Source organism: Ailuropoda melanoleuca, chromosome 10 (assembly GCF_002007445.2).
Source record: "Ailuropoda melanoleuca isolate Jingjing chromosome 10, ASM200744v2, whole genome shotgun sequence".
In the NCBI taxonomy this organism is placed as follows: domain Eukaryota; kingdom Metazoa; phylum Chordata; class Mammalia; order Carnivora; family Ursidae; genus Ailuropoda; species Ailuropoda melanoleuca.
In genome coordinates this window covers 90,803,925-90,825,471 of record NC_048227.1, presented here as the reverse complement: position 1 = coordinate 90,825,471, position 21,547 = coordinate 90,803,925, and the positions used below count along the sequence as shown (strand labels likewise).

Genomic DNA, 21,547 nt, shown 5'->3' with positions numbered 1-21,547 from the left:
AAGTAATGCTCATCCTGTGTTAAGTTCTCACTATAAGTAATAATAAAATTGGACAAATGTGTGTAGCAACTATTTTAAAGCATAGGACAACAGATAGCTCAGGGCTGTGATCATTGAGACAGGGAACCACACAAGATAATGTCCACATTAGCCTCAGCTTTCTGCTGGGGAGCATTATCCAAATCACTGAACCGGGGCAGTAGAGCCCAACAGAGAGCAGAAGTCTTAGTAGGTGGAGGAAACAAAATTCAGAGTTCAGAGTAACAGGTGCTGGTAGAAATTTGCAAGGCAGAGTAATATAGATGAGGGAGCTAAACTGAGAAAAAGATCCACAAATCTGCAAAGAAGTCCACTTGACTCTTGGGCTGAATATAAACTGAAAATATATAAACCAAGACTCCATGAGGCCTAGCATTATATGGCTATCGAGAGAATGTGAGCTGAGCTGATTCCAGAGGATACATAGTCCCGAAAGGCCATGGAGCTCTGACCAGCCAGATTGAAGCCATCTCATTAAACATTCTGTACATTCAGTGAAGCCACCCGTAAGGAGAAGAGCTATTCTGATGCAGAGAAATGGCTGCTGTAGGTTGGCGATTCCCAACTGGGATGATTTTAACCCCTTTCCAGGGAACCTTTGGCAATGTCTAGAGATCTTGTCATTTGTTATGCTTTGGGGTGGGGGTAGGAAGTGTGACTAGCATCTAATGAGTAGAATCAGGGATGTTACATTGCACAAAGATGCTTTGCTGCCCAAAACAAATAATTATTCAGTCCAAAATGTCAGTAGTGTAGTCAGGAATACCTGATGTATATCTACCCTAATAAAGCCTAAAAGCAAGCCTTAAAAGGATAAAGCTGATCCATCGATAAATTACGTCTCTGAGAACAACTCAAAGACAAAATCCAGACTCTCAACAATGTAACATTTATAATGACCTGCTTACAATAAAAAATAAAAAATACTAGGTATGTGCATAAGCAGAAAAATGTGACTCAGAAGAAAAAAGTCAATAGATATAAACCTTTAAATGACAACAATATTGGAATTTGTAGACAAGAGCCTTAAAGTATTTATATGAAAAGATGAACATAATGAGAAAGTACATAAGGAATCACAAAAGAGAAATGGAAACCACAAAAAAGAAAGAAATGGAAATTCTAGGACTGAAAATACAACACTGGAATTTTTAAAAATTCACTGGCTGGACTTAACAGATTGGACACTGCAAAAGGGAGACAAAAAGTGAACTTGAAGATGACAGAGTGATAGAAACTAAACTAAAGAACAGACAGGAAGATATACATACATACATAAATAAATGAGCTTCACAGAAAGATGAGATAATACCAAAATGTTGAATACACAAGTATCTGAGGCTCAAGGAGAGGAGAGAGATGGGGATGGAAAAAAATTTGAATAAATAATAATTTAAATTTTTAATTTTGATTAAAAACATCAACCCACACTTCTAAGAAGCTCAACAAAATAACAAAGGACTGCTTTAAAATTAATACAGCTAATCATTTACTTTAGAAATTAAAAACATGTTTCATTGTTACTCCTCAATGCTCAAATTCAAATTAGAGTATTTCAATTAAAATTGAAACTCCAAATTAAAAAAAAAAAATACAAAGGACAAATACAAAGAAAACCACACCAGTTCCATCAAATGTCTATAAACCAAAGGAAAAAAGTAAGTCTTAAAGTAGCCAGAGGAAAAAAGGTCCATTACATATTCATGAACAGTAATAAGAATGATGATGCTTATGTCATCAGAAAATAACACACAGCAGAAGACAAGTGATGAAAGAAAAAAAAAATCAACCTAGAGTATTCTATATCTGATAAAATATCCTTCAAAAAAGGAAGGTGAATTAAAGGTCTTTTTCCCGGATTTCTATTTTGAAAGAAATTTTAAACTTACAGAAGAGTTGCAAGAATAGTACAATGAATCCTCAAGTATTCTTCGCTTAAGAGTCACCAGTTGTCAACATTTTGTACACTGTTTTATCTTTTTCCTCTGAATTAATTGAGGTAATTGCAGTTATCATGACAATTTACTCATAAATAGCTCAGCATGTATCTCTAAAGAATAGGAATATTCCCCTTGATAACCAAAATACAATGATCAGAAAATTTAACAATGACACAATACTAATATACAGTCAGAAATGCAGTTTAAAATTCCCCCAATCAGATCATTTTAAACAGTTTGGATCCAGGAGCTAATCTGGGATTATGCACTGCATTTAAAAATTTTTTTCAGTTTCATTGAGGTGTAATTGACAAATAAAATTGTATATAAGTATGTAATGTGGTTAAATGATTACCATAATTAGGTTAATTAACACATCTAACACCCTACATAGCTACTGTGTGTGTGTGTGTGTGTGTGTGTGTGTGTGTGTGTGTGTGTGTGTTAAGAATGTTTAAGGTCTACTTTGATAGCAAATTCAAATATACAATACAGTATTATTAACTATAGTCACCATGGTAAACATTAGGTTCCAAGAGCTTATTCATCTTATAACTGAAGCTTATACGCTTTGATCAGCATCTTCCCATCTCCTCCACTTCCCAGCTCCTGCTAACCACCATTCTACTCTCTGATACTATGAGGTCGAGTTCAACTATTTTTCTTGTAGATTCCACATATAAGTGAGATCATATAGTATTTGTCTGTCTTGCCAATATCATTTAGCATAATGTCCTCTAAGCTTATCCATGTTTTTGCAAATGGCAAGATTTCTTACTTTCCCATGCTGAATAATATTCCATTGTTGATGTGTGTGTATATATACACTACATCTACTTTATCCATTCATCCATCAGTGGGCACTTGGTTGTTTCCACGTCTTGACTATTGTAAATAATGTTGTAACATGGTGGTGTAAATATCATTTCCTTCAGATATATACCCAGTAGGGATATAGTTGGATCATATTGTAAATCTATGTTTAATTTTTTACAAAACCTCTATATTGTTTTCCATAGTGACTGCACCAATATACATTCCCATCAACAATATGCAAGGTTTCCTTTTCCTCCATATCCTCACCAACATTTGTTATCTATTGTTTTTTTCATAAAAGACATCCTAATAGGTGTGAGGTGATATCTCATTGTGGTATTGATTTGCATTTTCCTAATGATTAGTGATGTTGAACACTGTTTCATGTACCTGTTGGCCATTTGAATGTCTTCTTTGGAAAAATGTCTATTCAATTTCTTTGCCCATTATTTGTGGGGTTTTTTGTTACTGAGTTGTATAGGCTCCTTGTACATTTGGGTATTAACCTTTTATCAGATATACAATTCACAAATATTTTCTCACATTCTGTAGGATATCTTTTCATTTTGTTGGTTAAAACATTTGACAAGGTCAACATTCTTTCACAATAAAAGCTCTCAACAAATTAGGTATAGAAAAATGCACCCCTACATAATAAAGGCCCATAATAAAGGCCATAAATGACCAAACCCATAGCTAACATCATACTCAGCAGTGAAAGCTGAAAGTTTTTTCTTGAATATGAGGAAGACAAGGGTGCCCACTCTTGCCACTTCTATTCAACATAATATTGAAAATATTAGAGAAATCAGGAATCAAAAATAAATAAATAAATAAAATGTATCCAAATTAAAAGGGAAGAAGTAAAACTGTCTCTTTTTGTAGACAACATGATCTTACATGAAAACCCTGAAGACTTCACCAAAAAAACTGTTACAACTAATAGACAAATTCAGTAAAGTTGCAGGATACAAAATCAATATACAAAACCAGTTCCATTTCTATATGCTAACAATAAATTTTGGATAAAGAAATTAAGGAAACAATCCCATTTATGATAACATCAAAAACAATAAAACTAAATATTTTATAATAAATCTAAGCAAGGAGGTATACCACCCGAAGCAATCTACAGTTTCAATTCAATCTCTATCAAAATTCCATTACTATTTTTCAGAGAAATAAAAAACAATCCTAAAATTCATATGGAAACACGAAAGACCTAAGATAGTCAAATAAATCTTGATAAGAACAAAACTGTAGGCATCATACTTTCTGATTTCAAACTATATTACAAAGCTATAGTAAGCAAAACAGTATGGTATTGGCATAAAAAGAGATAAACCATTGAAACAGAATTGAAAGCCCAGATCGCAACATATACACATGATGTACTAATCTTTGACAAGAGCATCAACAATACACGACAGGGAAAGGATAGTCTCTTCAATAAATCATGCTGTGAAAACTGGATATCTACATGCAAAAGAATGAAACTAGACTTCTATCTTATTCCATTCACAAGAATTAACTCAAAATGGATTAAAAACTTAAATGTAAGACCTGAAAGCATGAAACTCGTAGAAGAAAACATATGGAAAAAAACTCCTTGCCACTGGTGTTGGCAATGATTTTTTTTTTTTAATATGACACCAAAGAACAGGCAACAGAGGCAAAAATAAACAAGTGGGACTACATCAAACTAAAAAGTATTTAAAGAAATTTTCAAATAAGTAGAATAGGGTTTTTGGTGAGATAATACATGACCAACAGACCTCATTCACAAATAATGTTAAATAAAGTTTTTTAGGCTAAAGGGAATAATTAAACCACTTGAATATATACAAAGGAATAAAAAGTTCTAGAGAAAAAATATGTGGATAAATATATAAGGCTTATTTTTCATTTTTATATCCTTAAAGTACAATGGACTGTTAAAACAAAATAGCAACAATGTATTGGGAAGAGTCTTAACATACAAAGTAGTTGATTACATGACAAAAATAGCACGAAGAATGGTATAAGGGAAAATAGAAACAATACTATGCTAAGATTCTACATTCTTACAGAAAGTAATAAAAACAATTTAAGGCGGACTATGACAAATTAAAGGTGCATATTTTGGTCCCTAGAACAATCACTTCAAGTGTTAGTATAGCAAAAAAGTCAACAGAGGCGATAAAATGGGATATAAGGAAGTATTTAGCCAATTCAATATTTAATTAATTCAAAAGTAGGATCATAAAAATGGTTAAAATGGTAAATTTCATTATGCATACTGTATCAAAATTTTTAAACATTAATTAAAAAATTTAAAAAGAAACAGAGAACCAAGAGGATAAATAAACAACATTTTAACAAGGTAGTAGACTTTATTTTTTTAATATTTCATTTATTTGAGAGAGAGGGCACACGTGAGCACATGAGCTGGGTGGCAGGAAGGCAGGGGGAGAGGGAGAAGCAGACTCCCCACTGAGCAGGGAGTCCAACATGGGGCCTGATCCCCGGACCCTGAAATCATGACTTGAGCTGACGGCAGACACTTAATCGACAGAGCCACATACGTACCCCAAAGTAACAGACTTTAACCAAACTATATCAATAATTATATTAAATGTACGAGGAGTCGGCACTCTAATTAATAGAAAATCATTATTAGTTTTTATATAAAAAATAAGATGCTACTGTAAGCTTTCTTTAAAAATGCAGTTTAGGGGCGCCTGGGTGGCACAGCAGTTAAGCGTCTGCCTTTGGCTCAGGGCGTGATCCCAGCGTTGTGGGATCGAGCCCCACATCAGGCTCCTCTGCTATGAGCCTGCTTCTTCCTCTCCCACTCCCCCCTGCTTGTGCTCCCTCTCTCGCTGGCTGTCTCTATCTCTGTTGAATAAATAAATAAAATCTTTAAAAAAATAAAAATAAAAATGCAGTTTAAATATAAAGACCTAAATAAGTTGAGGGCAAAAGGACAGAAAAAATCTATATCATACAAATAATAAGCATAGTAAAGTTGGTGCAACTATATTAATATTAGTCAAAATAGGCTTCAGAACAAGGAATATTCCCCAAAATGGAGCAGGATATTTTCATAGCGACAAAACCAAGTGCACATCAAAGAAAAACAGAATGATTAAAAATTAATGCTGCTTCCACTTTAGTAAGCTAGCAAATGAATGTCAAAGTGAATTGAAATTATGCAGAAGAAAGGGAGTAATGGAGGTACAAGCATAAACAATAAAGAAAAATCAGAAAAACCAAGATGAACGATTATTTGGAAAATCAATAGAAGTTATAACTCTGGAGGTATAATGATCAAAACAGAGAGAGAACATGTGTTACCCATAACAGCAATGAAAAAAGAAACATTACTATAGATTCTACAAACATTAAAAAGATAAGAAATTATTATGAAAAGTTGTATGCCAATAAAGCTAACAGATTGGGTGAAAATTGAAATAAGAAAAATGGACATAAGAAGAATTGAAAAAAAAAACCAATAATCCTATACCTGTGAATAAAAATAAATTTGAAATTAAAAATATTCCCACAAAGAAAACTGTAGCCCTATACAGCTTCATTGGTGATTTCCATTAAATATTCAAGGAAGAAAAAAATTGGTTTAAGCATTTACTCTATTTATTGCCAGATAAGGAATAGGTAACATGTCATTATGAGTGAATTTATGTTGTAGTAGAACAGCATAAACTTAATTTCCAAGAGATCTTACTTAAAATACCTTTGCCACTTTCCAGCTGTATGACCTTGGTAATTTCTTTAACTTTCTAAGCCAAATTTTTCTCCACTATAAAACAAGATTAAGAATACATGAGCACCGGGTGTTACACGCAACTAATGAATCATAGAACACTACATCAAAATCTAATGATGTACTATATGTTGGCTAATTGAACATAATAATAAAAAAGATTGAATAAAAAAACAAAAAAATAAAATAAATAAATCTTAAAAAAAAATCATCACTGTGTTCTACTGAAAATTAAAGACCAAAGATATTATTTAAAGTACATGGCATAGATTTTGGTACTTCTTGGGTCTTCCAAACAATATGATTTGAAGGAATATAATATTTCTTTTGGGGTTATCAGATGGTTATTTATGCTAATAAATCAATGAGAGAAAAAGCAATCACTTCAATCTTGACTCCAAATTATCTAGAATAACTAAAAATTGAAAAATTGGTAATAGATATAAAAATATCTCAGATGGTCTAAAGACAAGTAATATGCTTTTAGTAAATTCTATTTTTTCTTAATACAGGACAAATTTTAATACTGTATGGAATTATATAGCTAAACAGATACAGACTTCTAGTGGCAACTGAACTGAGTCTTGAAAGGAAAACAATAATCTTAGTAAGGATAGCATAATAATAAAAGGAAATAAAATGAGAAATAAAGTTCAAGGTAGAAAAAATGAATTTTGTTTTGTTTTATATGAACAGTTGGATCTTTCAGCAGAAGAATGGTCTGAGCTTTGCAGACTGATCCCCCTCTTCTAGAGTCCCTGCAGGTACAAATGGTCCCATGAACATGCCTGACACCCACTGGCTATCATTTACTCTCTTGAATGTTCTTACTTATTCCCCCCTCCAATCCAAATTTCAACCACTTTAAATGGTTTAAATTAAGCCCATCTTGCCCACTTAAGTCGTGGTGACAACTCCCATTTTTGAATCCCTATGCTATTTACATTCTTTCTCTCCTCCAGTTTAGCTTTTTGAAACAAATATCCACTCCATCCATTTAGTTTTTACAGTTGCCACAGTGCTCACAGCAGCCCTTCAACATAAATGTTTTAATGAAGTCTTTTATGGCTGGACACCAATTTCTTGGAATAATTAGACACTAAGATCCTGGTCCTAATGCATTTCAGTATCATCTAATTATTAAAGCAATGGGTCTTCTTGGGAGCTAAGCTGTCTTCTGTTTCTGCATTCATAAAGCAGGCATTCTTTTACTATTCAAAGCCTATATCCTTGAAGTGAGATAAATATTAATTACTAATATATATTCAGCATTCTGAAACATGCAAATAAGCTTCATAAGAGCAATAACTCTCTTATATTTAGTTTTAAAACAACTGAAGGCATTTTCTTCTTTCACAAATACATTTTTTAAAATATTGTAAGAATAAGAATGATTAGCAACAGTTGACAGTTTGTCCTAGTCAGAGATTTTGTAGCCAAACTTAATGCCTTATGCATAAAAGTAAACCGCTTCCAAATATCAAAAAATATTTTGATGTTAATTAATTGAAAACATTCAGGTAGAATATAAAAATATAGTGAAATAGATTATTTGCATAATTTTTTCCAAAAGTTTTCACTTATTCAAAAGATACCCTGAGGGATGACTGGGTGGCTCAGTCAGTTAAGCCTTTGACTCTTGGTTTCAGCTCCAGTCATGATCTCAGGGTCCTGGGATAGAGCCCCACATCAGCTGAGCGAGGAGTCCGCTTGAGATTCTCTGTCTCCCTCTCTCTTTGCCCCTCCCCCATCCGGGCTCGGGCTCTTTTTCTTAAATCAATCAATCAATCAATCAATCAATAAATCTTTTTCCAAAAAAAAAAGGATACCTTGGCAATATTCCTGTGTTTGGTACCTCTATTTAAGTGACTGAAATAAAACTCGTGGACCTTAAAAATAAATAAAAGTCACCTTAAGAAGTTCAAAAGTCATCCTTGCTGCAGTTACATAATAAAAGAGACTTTACATTTGTTCTAACAGGAGAACAATTGCAGAGAGACTAACTCTGTAATACGTGCTTTATTTCTCTACATCTACATAATCATATATATTTGAAGAACATTTTAACAAAAGATAAAGGGTTGAATTCCATTACCAGGAACACACAACGAATACTGTGAATGCTTCAACATTCAAAGCAAAATGAAGGCAGATTTGTCCATAGTCTTCTCATAATTGCCTTCCACTTAACTACTTCTAATAGCCCTCTAACAATTATCCATCTGGAAAAAAAAAGTGGAGGCAAGTTCCAACGCATTGAATCCAATCCCTTGTACTGCTGTGCTGAGCTGAGCAGCCGCCTTATATGCATTTTGCATATATGCATTTTGCATATATCCTCTGATTTATAAAAGGAGCACTTTCTAGATCTTGATCTAGGGAAACTAAAAGAGAGATCATGTGACTGCCATTAAAATCTATGAGAATGGTGCCTCATAAGCCCTTGGCACCGCTTAGAGTTTGTAAGGGTGAGAACCAACTGAGCGGGTGTTTTTGCTCTTTGTGCCTAGATTTCAAAACATTTAACTGAGATTTTAGAAGACACAGGCAACAGTATTAACAATAAAATTGAAGATATAAACCCAGATTCTTTTGCAGTGTTTTTGCTTTATGTTTGGAGAGTATATCCTTTATGTAACTTATTTTCTCATGTAAAAAAAAAACTGTGGACTTTTCTCTCCTCCACTGGGGCTCCACCCTTCTCCCAAGGCAATGGTCCAAGTGTTCCCAAAGGCCCTTCAGCCCATCAGCCAAAGGGTCCTCACTGAGTCCTACACCAAGGAAATCCCATTCTCTTCACAGAACCAATGAATAGAGTCACCAAATGCCCTATCTAATAAAAGTACCAGAGGACCAAGAGAAAGAGGGCATTAAATTTTTTTGAAAAAGTAAATTTGGCACAGAATTATCTTCTTATGTAGAGAGCATTCAAATAACTTATGCAATAACTTATCTTGGATTCACTGAACTCTAGGCTAACTTTATCTACTTGATTTTTATCTATTTGTTATTTATCTATTTGTGCTGTAGGCAAAAACCTGCCTTTTGTCCCCAAACTATTTTGTGTTTTCATTTTATCTCACATACTCAATGACCCTTTTTGTTACCACAATCAGGTAGCTCCCTATTGTCATTTTAGGAATAAAGTTCACATGCCTTTACAAGGCATTCATAGGACTCCATTTATGGCCACAAGCCTTGTTTCCTTGTTTTTCCACTTCTTGCCTCACAGTTCACTGGAGGCACTGGTCAATTCCTAAGTAGGATCAACTTTTTAATTTTTTATCTCTGGGTCACTGTCCTTACTGCTAACAAAAATTCCATAACCCTTTTGCAAAAGCTGCCTAAATCTTACCCAAAAATCAAGATGATGAGGGAACAGAAGGAAAGCTGAGGACAAAGCACAAGCTGACACCCCGCAAACCACTCCCCCCCCAGCCTCTGGGTGGGATACATGTGACCCTCCACGAGGAAACTCCCAACTGTCTTACTGTTAATGTTTTGCTAGAGGGAAAAACCACCTTAGCTTGACAATAGCAAGGCTTCCAGGATCCTGATAGTCTTCTTTAGCATATGAAAGTCCTTTTGGACACCTCCCTTTTCCTTACCTTCCCCCACTCCCAAGTATAAAATCAGCTATTCCTCACAACTCCAGTGCAGCTGTTCTTTCTGCCCTTGGGTCCTGTCCTGTGCTTTAATAAAATCACCTTTTTGCGCCAAAGATGTCTCAAGAATTCTTTCTTGGCTGTCAGCTCCGGACCTTGCCAATATTCCAAAACTACATCAAAGGCATGTGAAACATACTCTGCAAAGCCTCTATCAGTCCTCACCTGACTCTTCTCTTTACCAAAACTTTTAATAGATTCTCAGGCTGTTCATAATGGACTCTATGGACCACAGATATTTGTTACATGAGGAATCTACTGGAATCATTCAGTAATGCGTTTATTCTCTAAGTACTATTTATTAATTCTACCATTCTAGGCACTAGAAAAGACACTCTGCCTTTAAGCAACTCACAGTCTGGCAGTCTACAAGCTGTCCAGGTGCAAGGATAACTTTTATGCTTGTGTCCAAAAGAGTAAATAACTTTGTGTTTCAAACATAAAATGTGGCCAACAAATGGTTGCTGATTGAAACTCATTCGATAAAATAAATCCTAGCTCAAATATTAGGAAATTATCATATTAATATACTAAAAATTGGCGTTTTTAAAAATAATGAGCTCAGAAGAGATCCCCAAGCACCCTTCAGTGATGTTTTGGGAAGATGGGTTTTCTTTGAGCTTCTCAAATTACAGAAAATAGCTGAATGCCTACTTCATTCATCCGTCATACTCATAGGGAATGTATTAATATAGATCCGTATGGGAAGGCAGAGATAACGCTACTCTATATCTGGACACAGTTTTGGAATGCAGCAAACACTGATAGAATGTAAAAGCGTGTTAGACCACTGGGCAAAATTGAAAAGGAACTCCCATTTTTTTCAGAGCTATGGCCACAGGCAGGAATATACACCTTGACAAAAGCTGCAAATTATTAGTTCAATAAAGGACTACCATATTTTAGAATTAAGAATTTTTGCCTTATCTGTCCACTGAAGACTCATTCTTGTAATAGATGGTTTAGCTAATAAATCATAAAGCAGCAAGATCTGTGAACTATGAGATTTATTTGTAACGGCCATTTAATGGCCTATACTCACACATAGAGAAAATGAAGTCTCTCATTTGAAGTCTCTCACTGCTCTTCATTCTTTTCTACAAACAAGGCAAGCAATTTGTAAGGTGACAAATAGCCTACATTTAGGAAAATGTAATACTATGCTACAAAACCTTATGGCAGGCAAACCTCAAAAGACTTAGAAATTTGGTTTGAATGAGATAAATGTTCAAAGCACCACCTGCCTATCAGAAGTCTTTCTGAAGCTAAATTCCCCTCCCTCTCTCCAGGACTCCCTAAGGGGCTCCTTTATCTCCTTTCTGGTAGTCTCCTCCTCCACCCTCCTTCACCAGCTTCCCCTCAAGGCTCTTCAAAGAGCCATAATAAGTCCCTCCTACCTCATTACTCACAGTCTTGTTCCAGGCTTTAGGCCAAACAGCCCTGGCAACCTCTCTGGATATCCTCAACTGGATATCACTAGAGCTTTACTTTAAAAAAAAAAAAGTTTATTGGATAAAATATTAAAAACTCAGCAATGAGGGGAAACCATAAGTATGATCTTCCCCAAAATGGTGCTTATGAAGCTGAGGACATGGGATCAATTTCCATGTGGTTTAGGCCATTTCAGTTTCTCCTGCACCAAGACTGTGACCGACAAGCTCAGATGTCACAAAGGAGGACGTGGAGGACGGAGGAGGAGGTTGACTCCTACTCTGTGCCCACAGGGCAGCATGCTCTTCAGTGATAGATTTTTTTCTGCCTTTGTTCTGGAATTCTTTCCCACAAAACTTAATTAGGGGGGAAAATCATTGAAAAGCAACATTTCTTTCCAATATTGTTCTTAAAATATTGACATAATATAGAAGGTTCTTCTGCTGGTAGCAAATAGACAAGAGTTTTAATGAAGGATTTAAAGGCATTGAACCAGATAAAAATGCTTACTGAGTTCTGCATTGCTTCATTTTATTTTTAAAATATCTTGTATTTCAAGCATGTCTTTCAGGGGGAAAAAAAAGAAAGGAAAAGGAAAGAGTAAGTGTTGCATCCTGAATCTCTTTTTAGGAAAATAATTTTAATAAGTGCCTCTCTCTTTTTCTTTTTGAATTCTTGAAATCATGTACTATTTAGGAAAGAGGTCATCCACCTAAATGTAAGTTTTCCAGCTAGCAAATTCTTGTGACAGATAAAAATATAAAACTTTAATTTACCATATGCAAAGAATATGTAAATTTAGACTTCATCAATACCCTTTTGTATCTGAATTCCATGAAAATTGATTTTCTACCATTTTTTGGTTCATGTTTAAACAGATTACTTTTCTACATTACATTGTTAGCAGTGAGTTGGACAGTTCGGTAGTCAGGGCCGGGGTCCCAACAAGAAGATATGGAGTCAGGACAGCTAAGACAAAACAGCACTAACATCCAGTTTGCAGCTTAGACAGGACCACACTCTCATTCTGTTTTGCAGCCTTTTCAGACTTCTGCAAAATGTCCTAAAATAAGACAACTAACCACAAAGCATCTGTTACTATCATGGGCAAGGGGCAGTTAAGACATAAGCCCCCAGATGTCAGCAAAAAAGACCATCAGCTCATTGACATTAGTAGACAGATCCGTGACCAGAGCCCCGATTGGCATGACTCAGCACACTCTGACTGCTTACAATAGTTCCACAAAAGAGCTCTTAAAACCCCTAAACTTAGAAACTCCAGGGGCAACCCTCTCGGGCCTCCCTCCCGTTCTGGGAGCTTTGTACTATTGCTCAATAAACTTTGCTTTTCCGCCCACACTACTCTTCATCTGATCCACCTCTTCATTCTTTGAAGCGCCACGACTAAGAACTACATGCATTTAGGGCAGAGAATTCTTGCAACATTATTGCATTTAATCCAGTTTGGCAAGTATTTCTTGGGCACAGGCTTTCTCCTGGGTTTGAGTTCCCTCACCATTCTGGCAGTCGTCCTCTGAAACACAAGGTGGGATCCAGATTTCTTCATCTGTGAAGTGAGTGTGCTTCCATGACCCCTATTGTCTCTTTCAGTTTTAAATTCTAGGCTAACTCATAAGATCGTTGTGATTAAATGAATATGAGGCATGAATTCACTCTGAAACTATAAAAGGACATGTACATATGACTTAGAGACATGCAACATCATGCACTGATACTTATATTTGTATCAGTTAGTAATCTAGGGAATCTACCTTGATGTCCATTTCAGAATGGGGGCAGCATTTATCTTATGGGTCAATTGATAGCATCATAATGTTAACATTTACTTAACACTGCATGTACGCATTTTACCTGGCCTGCTTCAGGAGTCTGGGTGGTAGAAGAAAAAGTTCTTTCCTTAATGGATACACACTTGTTTGTTTTTTTTCCCAGTACTTATTAATCTTAAATACCTTTTGTAAAAAAAAAAAAAAAATTAGTACTCTCATGAACTTTTTTGGCAAATGATGGCATGCTTCTTGTCTGTTATTTATTGCCCTCTCAGACATTTCAGAGTGCCTTTATTAATGTCCGTTTGAAAATGGCTGCAGGCTACCCTGGCTGCAGCAGTCTGCAACAGACCTGTTTTCCAGATCTCCGTTTCAGCTATTTGTCAAGTGGCTACCTCTGAATGAGATGAATATTACATTTATTTTTGCACTATAGCCTCACTATGGGTGAAGATTTAATGCAATTTGTATGGTGATAAATGTACTGTTATTATGAAAGACGCTGTGATATTTTTTAAATGATATGCAACAGAATAAGTCAACTATTTGCGAATTAATGCAGACATTCACTTGGAACTAAATGGAAGATAAAAATAAGTCATGGTCAGGCTGCATTTTAATTGGTATTAGAAAACTTTCAGAGTGAAAACTTTAATTGGTATTAGAAAACTTTCAGAGTGAATAATAAAACTTTCAGAGTGAATTTTTCTTTAGAAAATGATAAAATTGCAGATACCAAATATGAGTGCATTTTTAAGAAATGAGCATTTTACATTTCCTCTTGTAAAATAACTCATTATACCAGTATTGCATAGTGGCTAACATCAATGGCTCTTAAATCAGTCTGTTGTAGTTGAAATCTCTACTGCTATTTCTCAGCTTGTTTAACTTCTCTGTGCCTCATAGGTTAATTAAATGGTGCATTTAAAGCCCTCACTGAAGAACAGGCCCTCCACAAGAACTAATTGTGAGGTAATTATCTTCATGTTGCTCATTTAGAAAAACAGTGCAAGAAAGATACCTGCATACATATTCACGTTAGGAAGTATGTAGTATGTTTTCTGTAATTGTTCTTAAGTGAATATAAATTTGTACTACTTATCAGAGCAATTCTGGCCTTATTTTTTTTCAGCTTTATTAAAGTATAACTGACAAAAAATTGTATATATTTAAGGCATGCCACTTGATATTTTGAAGTATGTATACATTACAAAATAATCACCACAATTAAGCCAAGTTTCTTTTTTTGTGTGGTGAGAACATTTTAAGATCTACCTAGTTAGCAAATCTCAAGTATCTAAATCAGCATTGTTAATTATATCTTAATTATAGTCACATTGCTGTACATTAGATCTCCAGAACTTATTCATCTTCCATAACTGGAAATTTGTATGCCTTGACCAATAGCTCCCCCTTTCTTTTCTCTGTCCAGCCCATGACAATCCCCATTTAAACAGAGAAGAGTAAAAGTTAAGTTCTTCTAACATAAAATTTTATAAAAATTTATAGTCCTTTACTCATGTAGGTATTTAATAAATGCTTGCTAAATGTAATAATAACCTGGATCATGATGTTGGAAAGAATATACATTAAGTATTCTACTGTGATGAATTCTGATTGTGCCTGACTGGTATTATCTGTTTTTTCAAGTACTTTTGTTTAAAATTCATTCAAAGATTAGTTTCCTTCCTAAGAAATACTGTGAACATCTAACAAAATTCAGTGATCATTCTGTGATAGCTATGACTCAAATCACCTCATGATGGCATACAATAGACTCTTGATAGCAGTTTCTGAGAAAATTTTAAAATTTAGAACAATGGTTTTAATGAGGAACATCTGATGTCTGCTATATCATCTGGATTGCCATCAGAGAATTATAAACAATATTCAAAAGTATTCTAGAAAGTACATGTTGATTACTTAAATGTCATAAAATAATAATTATCTTGTATTGAGCATTCTGTTTCTGACATTGTGCCAGGAGATAGAGAGAAAGATAGATAGCTAGATAGATAATAAATAATCACTTCATCACATCATTCTGACTTCACACTTCTGTTTCATGGAAAATATGATCCACTGTTTTATACTGAGAATTTATTTTAATGTAATAGTTTAAGCAACAAAAGTTTGTATTTCCAGTAGATCTAAAATATGACTGATAATGTGGTCTTGGCCTGATACTGATACTGTAGCCTGATCATGATATGGCAGTTAAATAAATTCAAAGTCCATTGAGCATATAACAATCCACTGCCTTAGAGGACAGGGCTCAGTGCTGGGGATACGGAGAAAAGGAGAACCTGGGTTCAGTGTCCCTAAGAACTTAATGTTGGAATGGGAAGGTAGGGCAAAGACACACATGCACATAAATTATGCAAGACAGAACATCATGAGTTATGATAAAGGAAAGAAAGTTCTTTCTTTTGGGAAGAAAAGTCATAACCAGGTTACAGAGGGAAAAGGATCTCAAAGGCTTAATTAGGAGGCAGTTTGTGAGCTAAGCCTTGATAGGATGATTTTAACAGACTTTTTAAAATATAAATCTCTACAACAGAATTTCATCCCACTACTCAATAAATATTTATTGGGTATCTTCTATTATCAACTATGTGGTTGTCATTGAGGATACAAATATGAATAAGTATTTGTTATCAGGAAATGCAAGAGAGATAAACAAGTAAACAGATGATAATACAATGTAGTCAGTGGAGATGAAGAAGTATGTTCACTACCTGGGACAAGGAAGAACTAAAGATTAAGAAAGCCTTTTGGGGAAGAAGTGATGAATGAGCCAACTTCCGTAAGATAAGTAGACATTATAGAACTCAGTCAGGGGAAGTTCTGGGAGCTGGTAATGGGTTTAGTATTTTTATGTGTTCAGTCACCAAACACTGTAAGTTACTTACACCTCACCAAGTAAAAAACTCTTGAGCTAAGGGAAAATATGAAAAATCCTAAGAAATGCTATTAGTTTCATATGGCTGGAAAGCAAAGTGGTTAGCAGAAGTGGTCAAAAAAAGGTGGTGAATTGTTAAGAATGGGTCAGACATGAGCAGACTTGTATTCTAATAAGATCCCTCTGGAAGCAGAAAGAGAATGAATTGTTGGAGGAGGGCATGTTGTGAGACTATCGTAAGGAAAACAAGTTACAAAGAAAGAAAAATACAGATGAGAACTGATAAGGTTCTTTACTAGGTCAGTGGGAATATGGTTGGAAATAAGTGAATGATTGCAGAGGTGTGAAAGGAGTTCCAGTGGAGCCTGGTGATTAGGTGTTGGTAGCAATGTAAAAAAAAAGAGTCAAGAATGATGGCTAGTTCATTCTGATTGGATGATTAATGCCATTTCCTGGGATTAAAAACAAAAGAAGTGTATCTAAGAGGAATAATAAATTTACAAATTTGTGAACTGAAAAATGTCTTGTCTATTGGAAAAATATAGCCCCAAAATAAAAGTAAATTTCAGAGTTATAGGTTTCTTCTATTATTCAACTGGTTACCTAATCTATGGCTTAAAATAAAGTATGGAAAACAGGCCTGATGTAGACCTGATCACACCTTGTATAGTCAGTAATCAATCTCATAAGGATATTAATGAAAGGATAAAGCCAGGAATGAAGATCCAAATGAGGCAGTCATCACCATATAGGTAAGGTACTACTAGAATATATGGGTATAAATAAAATCCCCATGAGATTGGAGTTAGAAAAAAGGACATAAAATATTTGAAAAGAGTCAAGAAAGGAGACTTTATTAATTGAGTGGCAAGAGGGAAGAGGAAAATCAGGAAAGACTGGTGCTAATGTGCTCAAGAAAGAGTTTAAAGAAGGACAGTTGTCCATTGAATCAAATGCTATGGAGAGGTCAAATGAGATGAGCACTGAAAATGCTTCCTTAGATTTAGCTACAAAGAGGCCACTAGTATTTATATTTATCTTTGAAAATTCAAAACTAAAACTACAAATTATTTATAGGACCAGACACATGTAGTAAAAGTATAAAAGCATTGTCAGGAAATCCCATACCAACTCTCAGATAGTGGCTAATTCAAGAGCAGAACTGAAGCACTGCTCATCTCCATGCAACTATTTGCTCTGTATTTTATAAGAATAATGCCCTTGGAGGTGAGCTACATAATGATCCAGCTCTGGGGAAATAGCAACTGAACTAGAAAATAGTAAGGGAAGTAGGCTTCAAATATATCTGTAGCTTTAAAACAACTGAAATCAAAATAGCAATATATTAACAGTTGTCAAATATGACAGGTGGTTACATGGATATTTGTGACATTATTCCCTGTACTATATATGTATTTGAAATATTTAAATAATTTTTTAAAAGGCATTCTTAACATTTGTCTGGTTTCTCTCAACCTGGAGGTGGTCTCTAGAACCTTCCGACACAGCTAGGTTCAATGCTCCTTCAATTGAAAAAGTCTCTGAAGAAGCTGAAAATATGCAGCCTGGGCTAACAGGCTATGCTGGCAGCCAGCAAGAAAAAGCAGATTCCTAGTTCGTGGTTCAGACTCTTCAAGTTCATCTATAAGATGTTGCCATTGACTGGCAGAATTGAAAGCCCAGTGAGTCTTGATGAATTTGACTCCAGTGTACCTCAGCTTAGTGACTCCAGACCATAAAGCAAGAATAACTACTAAAAGACAACTAGCACATTTTTGAGAAAGTGGTATAGGGTCTTTTAATAGACATGAAGTAGCTTATCAGATGAAAAAACTGATATGCATATTCAATTTCTTAATTATCTTCTCTTCTTGTTATAGACTTTGGATTCAGACGTATCTAAGAACAAATCCCAAATCGATCACTAATTATTTATATTTATGGCATCTTGGAAAGTGACTTAACCTCTGAGTTTCAGCTTGCTTATCTGTGAAATGACTTGCCATTAGTATTAAATAACAGGTACAAAATGACTGGCATAGAATTCAGCACACAATAAGCACTTAACAAATACTGTTCATACATGATTTTGCATATATCCCAATGTACTGTATCTTCTGCATTCTGAGTTAAGAAGGCAGAACAGGGACAGTGGTCAAAATTTCAAGGCACTAATAAAGACCAAAGATGTTTCTGGGAACTCAAGAGTAGGAAAAAATGAACAGGAGAATAAGTCTTGAGGGCCTTTGGAAACTACTGTATGAACCACCTCATAAACCATGTTTAGCATTAAACACACACACACATACACACACACACATACACACACACACAAAAGCCTTCTACTCCATGACATAAAGTGATTGATATAACCATTACTGACTGAATCTAATACCCAACAGAAACTATAGTTCAAAATTAAACATTACATGCAAACTTTGAAATTTCTTTAAAAAATTCTTTGCTCACTTCATGTTGGATTTTCATGTTTACTAACATATATGGTATTTTTGAAGCTAATTCTTTAATATGTATTATTTTTTTAAATCACACTGAGGTCTTAATTTCATTGAAAAATTAAATTCTTTTGGATTAAAAATGCTGTTTAAAAACTATCCTCTAACCATTATACTATGTGTAAGAATCTTATTCTTTGTGGTTAGGCTGCATCTTTTAAAGAAATTAAATTTATGATAGAACTGTTTTTAAAATTCTATTACTTGAGTGATACAGTATATAATGATCACATTCCAAAACTAAACTAGATTATCTAATGACTCACTTGAGAATACTGAATATGCCTATCTAATTTGCCCTGTTGGACACTAAGTAAAACCTCCATACCATATAGTCTTTAAAATGAATACATTTCCTTTCTGATAATGGCCATCTCCAAATATCAGGGAGTACAGCAAATGCTTAGTTGTAGCCTTGTACTTTTCAAGACAATGATATTTATCTAGCAAAAATTGAATTTTGTGATTTACTGGAATTAAATTACTGCTTAGGAACAGGAACAGTATTAATATACAGTTTTCATTAAGATGCTAATTTATTTAACATTACTTAACTCTCTAGTGAGTACACATTCTATAAAAAAAACAGAATTCTGAAGTAATGTAATTGCCGAATATTCCCTACAGTAAAAGAATTGCACACATTCTTTCAAATTGATTTGTAATGGCATTACAGCAAAAGGCTAAGAACTCATGCATTAGCCTACTTTTTTTCTTATGAGAAAATTAAAGATACAAGTATAAATGAAAGACTTAATATTTCTACAACTGTGTACTTAGTTTTTGTGAAAATAGATTAAACTAGCCTAGCCATTTTGTTATCTTTGTCCCTAAAATAGAGATTTTAGTCATTGAGATACAAAAGAAATCAAGATGCAAAAGGTTATGGTGCTGGCATACAGACAGACATAGAAAATATTGTGTTAAAGCAATAAATGAATTTATTCTTGTGTGCAAGGTAAGATAAGTATCTAATTTAGAGTCTTTTTAAATTGGTATTTATCAGCACATTGTTTACTGAAGAATCCTTCCACGCTATTTTGTAACTTTTTATCATGCATGTAAAATATTATATATAAAGCTGTAGAGGAGATTATATGAGTTACCTATAATCCCACCATCTAAACAATAATAGTATCATGTTTGGTTAATTCATTCCAATCTTATTTCATATATATGTTTTTTCTTACAAAACTCAAAACATGCTAATAATTTCATATTCAGTGTTTTATTTATGATTATTTTATAAAAATGTTCCCCACATTATGAAAAGTTATTTTTAAATATTTTTATGTCTATAAAAGAAATAATCCTTACTCCCCAGTAGCGAGACATTATGGCTGTTTCTGATATTTTCTTCTACTGTAAATAATACTAAAGGGAAGAACCTTTTTCTTGAATCTTGGTCAGTATCCTTGAATATTTTCTAAGATTAGAGTTAAGAAGGAGAGGTAGTGAATCGAAAGAAATAAGCATTTAAACATTCTAAATACATATTGCTAGTTTGCTTTCTAGAATGTTACAGCCATTCACACATTCAGCAGTCTCTCAGAATGTTCATCTACTCACAGTCTCCAGCATGGAGAAATATCACATGATTACTTGTTTAAATCCTTTGTAATTTGATAGGTAAAACAATGCATCAGATAATTTCTTTAATTTGCCTTTGTTAATAATTAAATTATATACATATACACATATTTATATGGAAAGAACACCACCAACATGGCCGAAAAATGTACCAGGTTTGTGTCACACACACACACCCTCCCCCCATCCTCCCACCCCACCACCAACAAAAATTTGGCAACCTTTCATGGAAAAAAAATGCCTTGTGGAATCCAGCATTCTATGCCAAGGGACCCAGGAAGAGCCTTGCTCCTTATGCATCAGGTAAGAGGCAGGCAGACCTCGGTACAGTCCAATTAAACAGTGCAATTAAACAATGGGCAGAGAAGCCAAATAGTCACTTTTTCCAAAGACATACAAATGGCCAATGGGTACACGAAAAAATGTTCAACATCACTAAACATCAGGAAAATGCAAATCAAAACCACAATGGGATATCACCTCACACTTGTTAGAATGACTATTATCAAAAGATAAGAAACAACAAGTATTAGTCTCACTTATAAAGGGAACAACAAGTAATAAAGGGAAACTAAAGTACTAGTCTCACTAATAAAGGGAACAACAAGAAACAACAAGTATTAGTCTCACTAATAAAGGGAAACCTTGTACACTGTTTGTGAAATGTAAATTGGTACAGCCACTATGTAAAACAGAATGATGTTTCCTCAGAAAAATTAAAGATAGAACTACCATATGATTCAGCAATCTTAAATCCGTGCATATATCCAAAGGAACTGAAATCAGTACCTCAAAGAAGATACTGTGCTCTGATATTCATTGCAGCATTATTCACAATAGCCAAGATGTAGAAACAACCTAAATATCTGACCATGGATGAATAAGGGAGATGAGGTATTTACATACAATGGAATATTATTCAGCCATATAAAAGGAAATACATTTGCAAAAGCATGGATGGACCTTGAGAACATTATGCTAAGTAAAATAAGCCAGACAGAGAAAGACAAATACTGTATGATCTCACTTACATGTGGAATCTTAAAAAACAAAAAAAAACAAAAAAAAAAACAAAAAGCTGAACTCATAGAAACA

The 21,547-nt window shown here is 34.3% G+C and overlaps 1 protein-coding gene across 3 annotated transcripts in view; it reads right to left on the bottom strand.

Annotated features, from left to right (window-relative positions):
- Window positions 1-21,547, bottom strand: part of GRM1 (glutamate metabotropic receptor 1) — a 388,457-nt gene that overhangs the window by 151,007 nt on the left and 215,903 nt on the right. The window lies entirely within an intron of this gene.